The following is a 12,637-nucleotide window of genomic DNA, read 5'->3' as shown; positions in this document are numbered from 1 at the left end:
TAGAAAGCATTTCTATGGTGACTTTAAATCGTTGACGTTATCTGCTATAGCAAAGATTTCACAAGGACAAATCATCAGATTTAAATAATTTTCATGCAGGCTAGTTATTATATCCACTGCAACAACATGTAATTGGTTATCTAGATAACGAGATAACGCTGAAATTATTAAGTAATTTGAAATTGAACATCCGACGAGCGTTACACGATAGGGCTGTCTAATTTAAAAGGGATGCGTTGATATAGTGCCTACGAGATAAGAAAATCAAGTACTACGGATGTCAGTCTATTAAATAAAAGCACTTGAAGCAGGCTCTATCATCAGGCGGATAAGCAAACTTATTCATCATCACGCAAACGATTGCCCCTTCCTGACAAATAGCAAGTAATTTAGAGCCCACGCTAAAATAAAGGTATTCAATTATGCAACGTGCTTTGTTACTAACCGATCAGCCACTGAAGTCGTCTATGAGGTACGTGTGTGGTAGTTAATATCGATGAAGACTTATTTACCGATAGCGTCTGATTCGGCAGCAAAATTTACTCTGCCCCGGGATAATTTTACTCTTCCGTTCTTCCTAACCTCGGCAGTAGTAGTCGTAGTTCATTACAGTATAATTATTTTTGTAAATTTGCTTTTCTATCGTAGCTATTTTTGTTTCTACGACTATGTCCGTGCGGCCGTGTGTCCGGTAACGGGCCGACAATGTATGACAAGTTATTTTATATTTTAGTTTATTCCGTATAGAGCATGAACGAGTAGGAGATAAATAGCAGCAACGGCAGCGGCTGGCTCGTCCGTCTCCAGCTACTTCTGCTATTGCTTGCTTAAGCCGGCGTCGCTGCGATGACGAACATAAATCAACTGTAGAATAACGCTAAGGTCAGTCGACCAGTTAAGCAAGATCGGGCCGGCATCATTTGCGCCCGCGCTCCGTTAGATGTTTTACGTCTATGTAAGTATTATATATACAGGATCAATTATAGTATTAGCCGCCAGTAACAACGAGACAGTCAACGGGAGAAGCTGCTGGCTACAGCAAAAGCGTTTCTTCTACAACAACCATCAACGCTAATACGCTGACCATGACTGTGTGTGAACCTGTGGGTCCGGTACGCGTACCGTTCCGTTCGTGCGAGGTATATCAAATCATGTTACGATGAGCGAAACGACGGACGAAGGAGGGCACGAATACTGGACCAGAAGTGAGCCTGCCACGAACATCGTAAAGGCTCTGCGCTTTGTCCCGTTTGCTACTGCTGCCGGTGAGAATGAACGTAGCAAAATGGTAACTGACAGTAACAACAACCTGGGCATGTTACATCTGTCCAACAGTATTTCTTGTGTTGCACAGATTATAGCGAATTATCGTTTTGTTTTCGTTCTCTGCACCAGAGAAACGTTCGCAAAATAATAGTAGTAACATTATTATTAGCGCTGGCGGTGCGATCGCATCATTACACTGTAACATAAACAATCATACGGAAGAAAAAGTAAAAAGGGCAACTTTAGCAAAGTATGATCGTAAACCGCCACAGTTGACAATGCCGTAGCAGTCACTGACGTCAGGCAGGACACTTGGCAGCGGGTCTTTAGCTATAAGACTGTTTTAGTAAATACTGTGTTGGTGATGATTTCGGGGCCCGCATCATCACTGTCAACGGCAAGTGCTATTCAACTTAATAACTCGGAATATTACTAACCGTGAACGTTGGCCTAGAGGGCCAATGGGGGTGGAGCAGCCCTTTAACTGCTCCAAAACAGACGAAACCCGCCGATTCTATTTACGGCGTATCGTGTGAATATGTATTCAACAGCGTAACATGAACACGTGGAACTCATCGGGCATACGACGGACGATTCGCACGCGGCTTGCTTTTTAAAATTGCGGCTCGTAGATCGACGCTACTCAGGCCCCGGACGGTGGTGGGAAGGCGTGAGAAAAAAGGCCACATGGATATCGTTGAATTTCGAGTCGGTAACCAACTGGATTATCACTGTGATGACTATGATGATAAACATCGTCATAATTAACGTCGTCCTCGTCGTAAAAAACAAATAAATAGCAAGAGAGTAGCAGGACAAAAACATGTACAGCCACGAAAGCCGAAAATAACGAAACATATTATAGCACAGACGCGTAATATCTAACACTATATATGTACGCGTCGAGCATCGAGCTTATTATCGTCAGTATTATTATTATTATTATTATTATCGTTCCTATTCGTAGCACGGGATGCTGTATGCGAGCAGCATAACATCATCGGGGTGATCGTGTTCGTGAAGTTGCACGCGCAACGAAGCCCGAAAAGATTTTTTTCCGATGGTATTTATTATATAATAAGATACTATATCACGTGTATAATATGACGTTGTAGCACAGAAGCATATAAGGAACTCTCACGGATACGATATTATACATGTCTTTTTCAAAATTTTTCTTATGGTACGACAATACCGTATCATAGTCCGTATGCTGCGTGCATTTTGCGCCGGAGATTTCCACACTTTCGGGACAATATACACCGAGCGGCTGACGATAGGCCATCCAGCTAGCGGACGACACCGCGTCACTAAGGTGATAATAGCGTACTTGTTTCCAATGGAAAGCGAATACAAGCAATCTCGTTTTACTAATTGAATATCGGAAAGCGAAGTAACTTGAACTTCTATGAACAAAAACAATACATTCTTGGTACATTAACTGCATTAGAGATGAAAGCTCAGTTTGTCTGTCAAACTGTGACTTTTTTTTGTATTCGTCACTCGAGCTGGTCTTACATCCGGTTCTTTTCATCTAGAATAAGCACGTACATCCATTTTAGATAAGTTCGTATCGGATTGGCTATATCTTTCTGATGACTGACGCTGACGCTTTCGTATGACGGTGACCCGTTTTGCGTCCCCGGCTGCTACTACCCCCGACTTGTTAAACCAAGGTAAACATCCTGCCATATGCCACTCTGTTAATACCTGCACTGGCCCGTTGCACAGGTAGCAATAGTCGATGTAGCTGTAAATGATGTGATGAGCGACACATTCAACGCGAGAGATTACTAGCTACCCTAATTACGAGTAGATTTATTATCTTCATCGCTTCTCAACGTTACGAGTCACTCAGCCACGGGATTAGCCAATAGATAGGCAATCAATTGTGCTTCAAGAGATAGTTGGCTTTCTTTCTACCGTGGACACACACTGCTTTATTTCACATTGTAGCTAGGAGTGCACGATGGCACGATATGTGCATGTGCCCTACTCGAGGTTCAGTGCGATTGTGAAGCAAAGTTAATTACAGATAGCTGGCTAGAAAGCGAACCAGCAGGGATTGCTTCATCATAGCACTGCTAGTCATTTGTTAACGTTTAGTGATATATACGTACTATGATAATTCGTATTATTATTGCTATCGTTATTACTAGCGGTTATAATAGCAATATATAAGTGGTGCGTTTGACGGTAGCACTAGACGTAAAACTCGAAAACGCAGCAACAATAAATAAAATGGCGACTACTCGAATGCTTCATTTTTATCCACATCATTGTAGTTGGCATAGTCATCATCGCTCGCACGTCAGCTGCAGGACCAGTATGTATCAACATCAATGCCATGTGAGGTGACGTGAACGAACAAAAACAAGCGGGCCTCAATGGACGCGCGTGAAGCCAGTGGCAATCCAAAGACCCTACTCTATAAAAGATCAGGAACAACGAACGACTCCACCTTTTCCTTCTTTACAACGACGATCCTACCGGATAACTAATCTGCAGCAATAGTGAGTACGGCAGCTGCAGCAGCATTAAGAACATGACCGACCACAAGCCGCAGTAAAGCAGTGATCACCTGCCATCATTGAAGGTGTACACGCTAACGAACAAGCACAGACCGGGTTAGCTGGATTCGCTAGATAGGACAAATGGAGTCGTGCAGACGGATACACAACGCGATCGAAAACTATCATGAGACTAGTACGTTGAAGCAAGGCATACAAAAAGGGTCAGACGTGGGCCACTCACAGAAGCCCTGAAAGTTGGCCAGTTAGCTGATTACAGGCTGTGGCGTGTGTCCATGTTAGGTCCTCACTGTGATGCTACGATGGCGAGGCGGCTCTGAGCCATCAGTGTTGTACTTTGAGCTTTTCCTTCTCTCCTTTCTTCCTACCTTTTCTATTCTTACCCGGTTTATATACCTGTCTAGAAGTACCTACTATATATATGGGTAGACAATTTATTTGGCCTTTGATGTCGTCAAGAGAGCGGTACGCGCATAAAAACGGCCGTGCGCCCTTTGTGCGCTAATCGTCCCAACGGTGTTAATGCACCAGCGCGCAAAATCTTCCGCAGCGTGGGTTAACTCACCGTAATCCAGTAGAAAAAGCTGGGAATGTGTAAATCCATTTAGCCTTTGCTTTGTATCTTTCTTTAAACGTGCTATAATCTCGTCGTATGAACATGGGTTTACGGGGGCTGTTTAAATATTCCAGTCTAACCAAATAACCGATAGATTGTCTGCTTTTCGTATTTAAAAAGTGCGATTAGATCACGGTGTGAAAACAGAAAGCGGATAAGACCGCGCGGAATTTCTCGAACGAATTAGCGGTAATCGTTGGTGCAGGGTCCAGGGCAGACAGGCCGTGCTACATCCTTTTTCCCGTGGGTACGATCTTAGGGGGCTAGCGGTTGCTGGTTCTCTGCTTGCGAGGACTAGTGTTGGCACATGATGGCTACCTAGGTACGTTCTTTCCTTGATTGTTTGCTTTACGCCCTAACTTGGTCTAGTCGACACGAACTTAGGTCGGCTATACCAATGGCGGTCAATGGTGGCAACGATGGTCTAACGAGTAGCAAAACAGTTACTTTTTTTTTTTTTTTTTTTTTTAGATCTCTAGATTTTCAGGCACGTGGGTACACATATTTGTTGTTTGCCAGCCGGTCCACTTGCATAAAAAATCCGTACAATTTAGTTTTATAGATTATAACAATCTTCTATTGCATAGGAAAAATAGAGAGGGGCTGAAAATCGACCCTATTCGTTGAACTAGTGAAGAATTATTTTAAACACCAGCTGTGCAATGTACCTCAATAACATCATGTTTACATTGAACTAAAAGGGCACACATATAGATATCTCTTCATGTGAGTCGTGTTCACTTCTTCTTTCTTTCTTTTTTTTTTATATAACAGGCTGTTCCTTGAAAAAAGAAGACGATGCCCAAAACAAGTGTGACAAACAATGACAAAACAGAATAAGATTGACGGATCATTTGAGGCCTACTTCAGGCAAGCCTTGCTAAAAAGTCGTAATGAGACCTACTCTGGTGCCGCTGTATCTTTTACGATGTTCCGAATTATTGGAACGCATGTGGCTTGTACGGTTCACAGTGCTCCAGACTAGGGAAGAGATATCACCATCGCAACGACGAAAAGCGCCGGTCGCATGGACATCAACGATCCGCGAGAGTGTTTGCATCGCAGAATCAGTCACTACACAGTCACGAAGACTTGTCTTTTAAGGACGTTCGTGTCGCTTCACGCATGCACTTTGATTAATATTGCTCAGTTTAATAATGGCCAAGCTCATTAGGGCAGAAGTAGTGAGAGAAGTAAAACTGACAGAGAGAAATTCTTGCGCCTGCCGCCCTCGAGGGGTATAGCAGTCTCAGAGTCAGCCAATCGTGACAGAGCTAAGTTGCGGTCTGTCTTGCCTGGCCATGTCTCAAAAAGTGACTCCAATTACGAAGCTACTGCTCCTCGAATCGCTAGAATTTCATTGGCGTTTAACCTGTTTACGTAGTGTAATCCAACCGTACTCCATTGTTGGTTGTGCGCCTATGGACTACAAATGAATCAGTAGCTGATACACCACTAGTTGGGTCGTAGTAACGATGCCTTTTTGCGTACAATCAATGCAACTGGCAATATCGGCAAACAGCTTTCTTTTGTAGGCACGGCACCTCAATGGACAGCCCTCATGGAACGATTGTGTGTTCGTGAAAGGAATCGTTAGTGGCTTTTTAACACGACAATGACAATCGAATGATCGAAAGGCGTCGGACACTTTTTGCCGTTCCAGAGAGAAAGAGGCGACAGAAAGAAGAGAGTTCTCGAGAACGAAAGATCATTGTGTTTTTTTACTTGTTTGCGATGTGCGGTGTCCGATGATGATTCGCCTCAATTTTTATCAAGTGTACGTACGCCGTTGCAAAGCGTGTTGTGTTACTAATGATTGTAGCGGTCTTCGTATACGCGAAGAGAAATTACTCCTTCGAACTAGCTGCTTTCAGCTGAGGGCTATTGTTGAGTATTGGCATGCCAAGGACGAACGTCTCCTGCAAGACAAGTTAACATAACCGATAGTTTACCTATATATCGTTTTTGCGTTATCACTACTCCTCTTACTCTGCTAGTGAAGTCCCTACCGAAAGTACTTTAGAAAAACAGTAAATCGTACGCCTGAGTCGAAAGAAATCTAACGAAAGTGTTATTGATTATCTCCACAGACGACCTTACACTAGCCTGAAATGAATGAGCCGTACACATAAATATGTCTCGCTTCTTCTCAGAGGGGTTCTGCATTTGTCGTAGCAAAGCATAAGTGTGTAACCAATTAACATTGCTGAAGTAAAAATGACTTGTAGACGCATTTCGCCACGTACAATACATGATGCCATAAAAAAGAATTCGATAACGATACGTTTTATAGCGATGTCTTTAACAGCCAAAACTGTTCTAGCTAAGAATAGAATATCTTGAAGCGATTTTGTGCCACTCTATTAAACTTTCTAGCTTCTAGCGATCGTAAAGAATATGTCACCTCTAATTAACGACTATCCATGGATCCATATAGGGTAATTTATGTATATACGGAATAAATCTACGTCTAAAGAAAAAAAAAAAACGTAACACTGGTAGTGCTGGAAAAAACATTGTACGGTCGAAGGCAAACAGTGTTTATATATATATCCAGAATCTTGCTCTCTCCAATAGCAGACATTGATTGCCTCAGCCGGGTATACGGGGCTGAGTCTGCAAATGAACTGCCTGCTGTGAAGGTTAATTTTCTGTCTTGTTCGCCATAGACTTTCGGAACACCTTCATAAGCTTATCATGCCAATTGTTTCGCTTCGCTACATCCTTGCTGCATCGGTTACTTCCTGCAGAGATATGAGAAGCGTCGCTTGCCTTGCCCGTTAGTAAACATATTTTTAGTAGAAATAATATGAAAATGCTCGCTTTGCGCCGATACGCTCGATTTTACACAGAAGTTTATTTTCAAATCGATCATTGAAGTTAGTTGATTGTTAATCGTTACGCATGAAGCTATATAAACTGTGTCATATAATAACAAAAAAAAGGCCAAGCAACTCGAACTTTAAATCGGACTATTGAAGTTACGACGAGCAAGTGTGCTACCCGAATAATAATAATATCGACTAGAGAACGAGATCCGAACAATTGCGTTTACTACCGTTGTTGCGAGCCGCTATTTATCCGTCATTTACACACCCGCCCTTCTTGACGCCGCTGGCGTAACCGAAAACCAGTGAATAATTGAGCCAGCCCTAATCATTCAGCCAACGCTGAAGACATTTTTTTTTTAGTGAAGTATCATTATATGAAGCGGAACTGCCAACGAACGAATGCAATTTCTACGCTAACGACATCAATGATATTTGCAATGACGCACTTCTAACTCCCACTTAAGAATCGAATAAAATGCCGAAACGCAAAGCAGAGCGTCTCCGCTCGCCGTATCCGCAACGACTGCAATTTATTTACCATCTAATGGCATCTTTTAGTCACTGGCAGCGAACGATATAGTGATGGGTCGGAGAAGAACAGTCATACTTTCGTATATCTTTACTGGTCACCATTGCTTCCCTCGAAAGCATAGATTGGTACGTTTAAACGACGCTACACCTTTAGCACTAATTGTAGTAGATTGAGTTATTAGGCAAACGGTGTTCGATCTCGCCGTTCTTGTCGGCAGTCGAGTTCAGCCCCCTATATGACTGCTGAAAGTGGCTCGTAATTGCAAAAGATGTCAAACTATGCGCAAGTTCACATTGATAATTTGTGTCGGTTGAAGCTTTAAGCAATAGCGATGAAATAACAATGCCTTGAAGATCTTTGCGTGGGCTGTAAACAATTTTTCATCACTGTTGTACTTATTATTGTTTATACGAAATCAAAAAGCGAGGACGAAAATAAACATTGTTTATTATAAATATACTGATTTCTTCCCATTCGATTAATCAAGTTAGCCGAAAGTTAGTAATTGCTTATGGTTTCTGACTGTAATAACGAAATTGTCTTTTAATTTCGGCGAGGTGGAAGATTCGATTGGTCCTAAAGTGGTTTTGTTTTTTGTTTTTCTAAATTTAGGTTCTGCGTGACTACTTACACGATAAAAATATATGTCATGTACGCTATTATCTGCGGTAGGTGTATTGGCTATTGACAAAAGAACGACTTATTTCCAGAATGTGGCACTAATTCGAAAACAATCAGTTGGCCAGTAAAAAAACACTTCGTGCTTTCACGTTCCGACAAGCTGTAGCAATTCCCACTAATTCGAATTTTATAAAATGGCCGAAGTCCAAATGATTGATTTTTGTATTTTCAACCCCAACACTAGTAGGACATCGTAGACCAATAGAACATTGCCAAGTTGATTGAGGCATACAGTTAATCCAAGCCGATTGAAGCACATATGCCCTTCCTGTTAGGGTCGAGGCGGTCTGTGCAAGACGAGCTAATTTAAACAACAATAATATGTGCGAGCGTGCCAGTTTCGCCTCACTTGATTAAGAGTCTGCCTAAAGATACGATTAAAAGTATTATAAACGCTTCAGCCGTGTTCCGCTCGTAATCGTATTTGCAGATCGCCCTTTCTTACGTTTCTCGTCCGCGCAGATCACCACAACCGCTCATTGTCTGCATACGAAGTTTTGTTATCGTTTCTAGTCGCTTTCACGATATAGCATTGTGGATTAGACAAGGCTTATTGATTTCGAGTTCAATAGCCGAGTTATCTGTCGACACAGGTTACAAATGTTGTCAATGTAAATATACCCATTTATCCAGTGGTCGAGTAGCCCGCGTGAAGGTCTGTGGATCTTTTAGGTGGTCTGGTAAAATTATTTGAGCGGCAAACGAAATATAAAAACGATATTTCAAATAATCTGATACCACAATATCTAAACCCAAAATATCGAAATTTGAATTGTGTGTGTCAGATATCCATAAAAAAAAAAAAAAAAAAAGTATTATTATGAAAACGAGCTTTTGATAGCGAAGATCTGGTAGTTTAGAAGTAGTATCCAGTTGTAAATGAGGAATAGAGTTTACGGACGCTATGCCAACCTTCAACGATAAGTTAACACGAATTGTGAAAACTTACTGCTTCCACAATACAGAACTAATTGATTTCTAATGGTCACGTTGTTTGATCTGTAGCTTAGCTTGCCGTTAATGGACTGCCTTCGTAGGCGAGTTACTTCGCTTCATAGAAATTAAATAAGAAGAAATTCTAATCGACGTCATAACTGCATCGTAGTATAAGTGCATTAACTTCATATTTATTAAATACATTAGTTTAGATGGATTATCGAATTGTGTCCTTCTATGAACGCTCGGCTGAATTTTTACATCGAAGGATACGATGACTTGGACGCCTAATTTTGTGTCTGAAATAGATCAAGGGACACATTTCATGCGTCAATAAAGATATTTATTTTTGTTACTCAAAAAACAGTTGCTAATTTTTTATGTCTGGTATACTTTGACCTTCACGTAAGAGCAAGAGAGACCGCGGACAAAGAGCTTGGCTATACAATATTGAGATTTATTATCTTTGCTACCTCCGAAAAATTCAACTATTACACGTTCATCAAGCACAGATTAGATTGCGTCCATGTACTTACGGCTGTCTGTGCGCATAGAACCCGCGTAGAATACTGGCTGATAACAAAGTTTCATAATGGACTCATACGTTACCCTGATCCCATAAGTTTCTCCGACCACGAAGGAGTGACGCATTTTTTAGCGCTTATCAACCTATTGACCTGAAAGGTTATGAAAATTTTCTAACAGCCACGAGCTATTCAAATAGAGAGGCAGTGCAGAATTAAACATCCCTAAAATATTAAGCAATTACAAAGTCACATCAGGCGATAAAGTGTAAAGTTATTTCTTAATTAGGGTAGGTGTAAGGTTCTTTTTGCAGCGTTTACCCACGTCTCTCCGAATCACAGGAAAGTTACTGTTCTTTGGTGGTCGTATAAAATTTCCTGTCTTTGACGACAGTGTCGTTTAGTCAAGCATGGGCTTATAGCGCATCCTGCTTTGCTGTAAAGTACTTTTACCGCTGCTTTTTTTAATATTGTTAATTTAGATAAAATGATAATCTGCTTTGAGTGCATATTGCGTTTCGAAAAAGGATCTATAAGAATCGATACCATATCAGGTTGTTGTCACATGCACTCTTTCGTATCGTGCATACGCCCGTATTGTGTATGTAGTATGTTACGTTTTACAAACTTAATAAATTTGATAAAATCCAACAACTGATTGTTACTAAATTTTATCTAAGAACTGAATGTGATCTAAAAGAGCTGGAGACGTGTTTTTTTTTTATCACGGGCATCTTCACCATTAGTGTTAATGTTGTTGAAACCAGATGTCAGAACTCATCTTAATAATTGATATGCTAACAACGTGGTATTTCATGTCGGCCGCTTAAACAAGTTCTTGAACGGGGTAATCGTTTCTTTAGTTCTCAGCACATGGACGGCTCCCCAAATTATGTAATATGCTTGCGGGGTTACGATCATTGATGTTGTCCTTTACATGGGCGTGCACCAAAACGATGTCGCATTTAGATCCGCCTCTATGTTGACTGGTTTTACCGTCATGATTTGGTTTTCCCCTAACGAAGAAGCTTCAGTGTTCAGAATGGCATCAATGAGTAGTCGCCGTGTATGCTTTTTGCTATCGTTCGTGATTTTTGAACAGCTATGTCTGCATTTGTGCTCCTGACAGACTTGCCTCGATTTACGCTCGTTCCTTGTATATTAGCAGAGTGACATCGATAACCGTGCAAATTACCTCCTCATCAACGGGGTAATAACTGTACCTCAAAATATCAATGGTGCATCGTATCGCCTTATCGTGAGTCGCTTGTCGTTGTGTTATGCCGCTGCATTCGAGTCCACTCTTCCCCTTTCATTATCCAGTCTTCATTTCTATCAAAGCACGACTTACTCGGCCTCTCTAGTCGAACCCATTGTTGCTATTTTCCATGCCATCTCCGAACAGAAAAAAAGACAAAAGAAACAATAAAAAAAGATATCAAACAAATGTACATATAATATAGCCGACAAAGGCATGAATAGAAGTAAACTAGATAGACGTGTGTATCAATGCACGTACGTGTGTGCGTTTCCTCCGATATTAGATTCAATGTAAAATTCGAAGTTTCTCGACAAGCTGCACCAGAACTGCAGTAAGTCCATATTGAGTCTTCTGCTTTGTTTGTCGCTGTGAGTATCGTCAGATGGGAGACGCCCATAAAATATATTGGGCACGTGCTAAAGAAACAGAAGCCGCACCGCAAGCTGCGTGCCTTCCTGCTTCGTATTTTACGCACAATGCGTCTCATGTCACGTATAGTCCCTTTGCTCTCGTGCTTTCCCGAACCATTTCGATTGTACATTACCTTTCCCATCCCGCCTGCCGTATTCTCGATTTCTCTGTGAATCTTTTAAAAAATTGGTAATACCAGCTCCGCAAAAAGCGGCTACACCAGTGCCGATAGCCCTCGTACCTCTAGCGAGGTCAACGATCGAGAAGAGAGGATCCTACTTATAGACCTGCCACCAACATGGGGCTGACAGAAGCAACAACAGTAACAGCTAAAATCGTAAAAATGTCATCCGTCGTAAAGGGAGCCAGTTTGTAACTAATCCCCGCAGCAGCGCGTTCGCCGTTATGCAGTAATGTCAGCGTAGCTGCTATCGTTGTGGGTGGCGACAAGGGAAAAGATCATCTCGTTTTCTAGATTTTGCCGTCGTATGAGCTGCCGCCGTGACAGTATCCATGATGACTGCGTATTAGAACTGATGGAAGTGGTTCGTAAATAATGTTTTCGGGCGGCAGCAACAACGGCACTGATAGATATATAGACTGCGTATAAGGGCAATAGCGAACTACTAAAATGGGCGGAGCTGGTGCACTGATTACGTCGATGGTGGTGCCCCAGCTGGCGTCACAGCGAATCCTTTTGTCGGTGGGTTCGGTTTCCGGTTTTATCTGCTGTGGCCGTCTAAGCCGCCGCCGGGTCGGTGTCTGGATGATATCGTTCACGACGTCGCCCGTCTGCCTCGACTGACTTGTGCACAGTCATCAGGCGAGGCGTGGATATCAAGATGGAACAAGAAAGGGACAAAACAAGATGAAGAGGGCAACGACGAGCCCTATGCAATGTTGGTCCTTTGTATTAGGCAGCGAGTGTTTTTACGTTGTTGGACAACGAGAGCAGCAACAGCCGATCTCTCTGATCATAGGCATTGTTTTTGTCCCTGTTATCATCACGATGTGGCAGGACGACTTGGCGTAATCAGGAAAGTCGAGA

At 42.0% G+C, this 12,637-nt stretch overlaps 1 long non-coding RNA gene across 4 annotated transcripts in view; it reads left to right on the top strand.

Annotated features, from left to right (window-relative positions):
- Window positions 1-12,637, top strand: part of LOC147753184 (uncharacterized) — an 84,378-nt gene that overhangs the window by 56,212 nt on the left and 15,529 nt on the right. The window contains exon 1 of one of the 4 annotated variants that reach the window (XR_015311951.1): window positions 5,684-6,190. The exons of the other annotated variants lie outside the window; for them this stretch is intronic. This is a non-coding gene — a long non-coding RNA (uncharacterized LOC147753184). Of the gene's footprint in view, window positions 1-5,683; window positions 6,191-12,637 lie in introns of those variants that run through there. 4 annotated transcript variants of the gene reach the window in all.

The sequence above is a fragment of the Varroa jacobsoni genome, unplaced genomic scaffold (genome assembly GCF_002532875.2).
Source record: "Varroa jacobsoni isolate VJ856 unplaced genomic scaffold, vjacob_1.0 scaffold_674, whole genome shotgun sequence".
Lineage (NCBI taxonomy): Eukaryota > Metazoa > Arthropoda > Arachnida > Mesostigmata > Varroidae > Varroa > Varroa jacobsoni.
The sequence above is the reverse complement of the archived record's forward strand: the minus strand, read 5'-3'. Positions and strand labels throughout refer to the sequence as shown.